The sequence below is a fragment of the Grammomys surdaster genome, unplaced genomic scaffold, assembly GCF_004785775.1.
Source record: "Grammomys surdaster isolate TR1022 unplaced genomic scaffold, NIH_TR_1.0 133, whole genome shotgun sequence".
NCBI lineage: Eukaryota > Metazoa > Chordata > Mammalia > Rodentia > Muridae > Grammomys > Grammomys surdaster.
Window position 1 is genome coordinate 3,967,310 of NW_021604591.1, and position 5,121 is coordinate 3,972,430.

Consider the following 5,121-nt stretch of genomic DNA (forward strand, 5'->3'; position numbering starts at 1 on the left):
TCCCTCCCTCCCTCCCTCCCTCCCTCTCTCCCTCCCTCCCTCCCTCATTTTCTCCCTCTCTCCTTCCATCCCTCCCTCCCCCCTTCTCTCCCTCCCTCCCTCTCTCCTGCTCTCCCTTTCCTTCTCTCTCTTCCCTCCAGAGATCGATACAAAGCAAGTTCTCTTCCACTGGCGATATCCCCAGTGCCTAACTTGAGCCTTTAAGCTTTTAGAAACTAATTCTAAGGGAATTCTCAAAGGAGACAAAAATGTACGTGAAATCATTAATTACAAAGCAAACTAAAGTAGAAATAATCAAAATAGAGCAATGGCTTGACAATAACAACATATTCACTTGTAGGATACTACATGGATCCGAAAATCCGGACTTATAGGAGTTTCTGGCGGGATGCATTAAATCATGATTGATCGAACTGATGTGGAAATAAAAGGAAGCAGAGCGCAGTCTTTACATGAGAAGAATTTTTCTTTGATCAGAACAACTGAGTGCATGTTGTGTCAATCAGTCCTGATCTAACATGATGGGAAATGCTTTTGGGCCTGGGATTTGATTCCAACCTATCTACAAACTAATAGCCTGTAACTATACCATAATGACATAAGACCCTCAGTCAGAAACAAAAGACTTATTATCCATGGCCCAGCAAGGACCATCAGGTTATTTTTAGGGATTCCTTTGACTTTCAAGTTCCATGGGAGTCATGCATTATGGAGCAGAAGGCTGCTGTGCCTGCAGTGGGCTTGAATGACTTTTTAATGTGTGTACATGTATGTGTATATATATCATATAATTAATATATATGTGTATATGAATGTATATGTGAGTATATGTAACTGCAAAGATATGAGATGTTGGCAGGCCAGGCAGTGGTGGCACACGCCTTTAATCCTAGCACTTGGGAGGCAGAGGCAGGTGGATTTCTGAGTTCAAGGCCAGCCTGGTCTACAGAGTGAGTTCAAGGACAGCCAGGACTACACAGAGAAATCCTGTCTCGAAAAACCATGAGAGAGAGAGAGAGAGAGAGAGAGAGAGAGAGAGAGAGAGAGAGAGAGAGAGAGAGAGAGAGAGATTGGCAAGAAAGTTAGTAAATGCAGCAGGTACCACCTACACTTCACATGTAAGAAACCTGAATGTCTTCTCTCCATAAGAGCCACACACCCAATGATGCTTCTCAGTGCCTGCATCTCATTAACGTGTGTGCTCTGATCCAGCAGGTCTGCAATTCTGTAACACGTCTAGTGTCAACCAAGGTTACTGGTCCCAAGACTGTACTTTGAGTAGATAAGATGCATACTTTTTCTAGGTTTGCCAAGTGACAGAAACTGTTCCTTTAACTAGTTTGCTCTAACTCTGAATTCTGACTTCTTTCACTGCAACTGAATGTCGTTCTCCAAAGCCACTATCAGGCTTCAAGAAAATAGCTGAGGGACTGGAGAGATGGCTCAGTGGTTAAGAGCACAAGCTGCTCTCCTAGAGGACCTGGGATTTGATTCTTAGCACCCACATGGCAGCTCACAACTGTCTGTAACTCCAGTTCCAGGAGATCTTCTGGCCTCAGTGGGCAACAGGCAAGCACAAGATATACAGACATACATGCAGGCAAAACACTCACATATATAAAATAATAAAACAAAATAAATTTAAAAGATGGACAGAGCTGAATGGTGGTCGAAATGGGCTGAGGAATTTGTTGTGAGACATAGATGTACAGTATTACTCTTAAAGAAAACTAAAAGCAAAGGAAAATATGTAAACCACCCTGTAATCTGAGAAGGAATATGAGGTATGAATATTTTTGTGAGGAAGTAATGCTCAAGAAATTAGTAATCCAGAATGGATCAACAAAGCTTTGGGGGTTTGAATGGCCCCCAGAAGCTCATATATTTGAATGCTTAGTCAGCAGAGTGGCACTATTTGAAAGGATTAGAAGGATGCTCCCCACCATGATGATAATAATCCTCTGGATCTGTTGGCAGGCCCCAGTTAAATGCTTTCTTTATAAGATCTTCCCTGATCAGGGTGTCTCTTCATAGCAATAGAACAGTGACTAGGACAAAAGCAAATGCTTGTGTTCCCAAAATTGAAAAGTTTGTACTTGCTTTTGACCATTACAAAGTATTAGTAACACTGTAAAGGAAGCAAATGAGATGCATGGCCCAGGAGTGAGGACAGAGCCCAGACCTCAAAAGATATAAAGGTCTGCATAAGATAATGAGACCTGGGAAGGAAGGAAAAGGCTACTGAAGAAAACTTGAGGACAGAGCACATGGTAGGCTGATAAAAGGGCAGGCAGAGACTCACGGTGCTAAAGAAGAGATTCCTCCCAGCTCTGTGCAAATGCACCAGCATATACTTCAAGATGTCAGAAGCATCTATGATCATAAATCTAGTGATTATATTTGGAAGTGTTTGGACAGGTAAAGAATTCATGATGACATATGATACAATTGTAGGGTGCTTTTTACTCTCTTAAACCCTGAGAGAGGGAAATAAACACGGCACGTATTACTACTTAACTCCTGAATTCACAAAGATCATTTTCCTTTCCTGATCATTTTCAAAGATCATCTTCCTTTTTAAAAATTTTTATTTGATTTATTTATTTATTTGTTTGTTTATTTATCTCCTTCTCTTCTCCCTCTTGTTCTGCTCGCTCCGGGCCCTGCTTGCTCTGGCCCAAAATACACTGTAGCTGTCTTCAGACACCCATATAAGGGCATCAGATCTCATTACAGACGGTTGTGAACCACCATGTGGTTGCTGGGATTTGAATTCATGACCTCCTGAAGAGCAGTCGGTGCTCTTAACCATTGAGCCATCTTACCAGCCCTTATTTGTTTATTTTAAGATCTATTTTATTTTGTGTGTATGAATGTTTTACCTGCATGTATATCTGTGCACAACATGCATGCTTGGTGCCTGAGGAAGTGTTTAGCCTTAATGTGGGTGCTGGGAATTGAACCTGGGTCCTTCATAAGAGTAACAAGGGCTCCTAACCAGTAAGCCAGATTTCCAGCCCCACAAATATCATTTTTTAGAACGGGCTTGATTGAAGTCTTGATTACGGAAAGGAAACAAGATTTGCTAGAAGAAAGCCATGACAGACCACAATTGCCTTCATGAGCTGTGCACCTAATGGGACTGTGATCAAGACTAGAGAGTTGGTCAGACTTTGCTCAGGAACTCTTCCCAGAAAGCAAATACTTATTAACAGAGAGACCTCCTTAGGAGACAGCACAGTGTATGATGAACTGAAGCAGTCTTCAGCCTGAGTTAGTGAAAGTCCTCACTGCACACAGACAACAGGAATACTGTTCTAGACTTCCATTCTGCAGGTGACTAAGGGAGGCTTACTCATCATCATTCTAACTCAGTTGTTCTGAGTGTTAATTAACGCTGACACACAAAAAAGAGAAGTGCATTTCTGCATGCCCAGATTTGTTATCTGGTCACTACTTAGATGTACTGTTGGTCTGTAAAGTACCTGTTGTGTGCACACCACAAATAGAATATAATTCTGCAATTTTAGAAAAGGCATCAGTGATGCGTCCAGCTTGTCTTCGGTTGTTATTCTTGATTTATGATTCTATCAGTTGCTGTGATAAAAGACCAGGACCAAAAATGACTTATGGAAGAGTTTATTCTGGCTTATGTTTCCAGAGGGAGAGTCTATAATGGTGGGCAGGCATGGTAGCAGGTGATTGGATCAAGAAACTCAGAAATCACATCTTCAAGTATACCCAGAAAACAGGGCAAAGGGCAGTGAGGCTATAAGCTCCCAAAGCCAGCCAGTGACATACCTCCTCCAGCAAGGCAGCACCTCCTACAGTTTCAATAGCCTCTCTAAACAGTGCCACAAACTGGGACCAAGTGTTCAAATACCTGAGCCTATGGAGAACATATCTCATTCAAACTACCATAATAATCATGTAACTTTTACAAATTCTTAATAGTTATTGCTTACTAATTATCATAATCTTGTTGTAAATTATCTAGTTAGTCCTTAGTAAATTGATAGATGTTTATTTGCAGCCATATTATTTGAAACCCAAGTTCTCCCTCTCTTAAAAAAGTTATCTCTGTGTATATGTGAGCGAATGCCATGTATATGTAGAAACAGAGGCTGGAAGACAGTGTTGAGTCTCTTGGTGCTGAAGTTACAGGCAGTTATGAATTGCTTTGACATGGGTGCTGGGAACCAAACTCAGGTACTTTAGAAGAGGAACAAATTCTCTTAACCATGGAGCTAGCTCTCAAAACCACTGAATTCTCTCTTAGCTACACCATAATATATGTTTATTATGGTTCAAGCAGGAATTTTTAAGAAGGAATTCTTCATAGATATATTGACAAAGCAGGTTATAATTAAATCTGTTTATAATTGTATGCTATTTAAATAATTCACAACACCATATTAAGTTAAATATAATAAAATGCTGAATTTAAACATGCTATTTGGTAACATACAGATTGCATGCATAAGCTCATACTACAACCTATACTTTTTCTTCCCTTTTTTTGATCATTACCACTAAATTCTCTTTTTCAATGTGAAAGTGAGAGTTGGTAAAGGGCTTGTTGACATACCTAAGCTGGTAGGAGTTTTAAAAAGCTAAAAACTGCCTGTGTGTGGGAAGTCTGTAAACTCTACATCTGAGACAGCAAATCCCAACACAGTTTTCCCACAGCATACCACTGGGAATGGTAACTTCTGTTTTAAGTCTCCCTCCCAGGATGCTGAGGAGATGATATGAAATCATATGTAAAACACTTGGTAAGCGCATGTTCCCTCTGAGACGAGAGGAAGTTACTTCATATGTCAGAGTCCTGCCCCAAACCACAGCTGCTGTAGAAAACCTGGGCACTTGGCTCCTTAAAGGCTGCCTAGAAACGAGGTAGTTTTATGTGCAGTGCAGACCTGGCACTACTCCAGGTCTCCTCCATTGTGTGTATCTCTGTGCATTCTCTTCTCAAATATACAGTGCTCATTCCTGACTCTGGCCAGCACACTTCCTGGTCACCTTAGTTCTTATTTTAAAGACTGTGAGTCTTAATTTTATTTCATGTGTGTAGGAGAGAGAGAGAGAGAGAGAGAGAGAGAGAGAGAGAGAGAGAGAGAG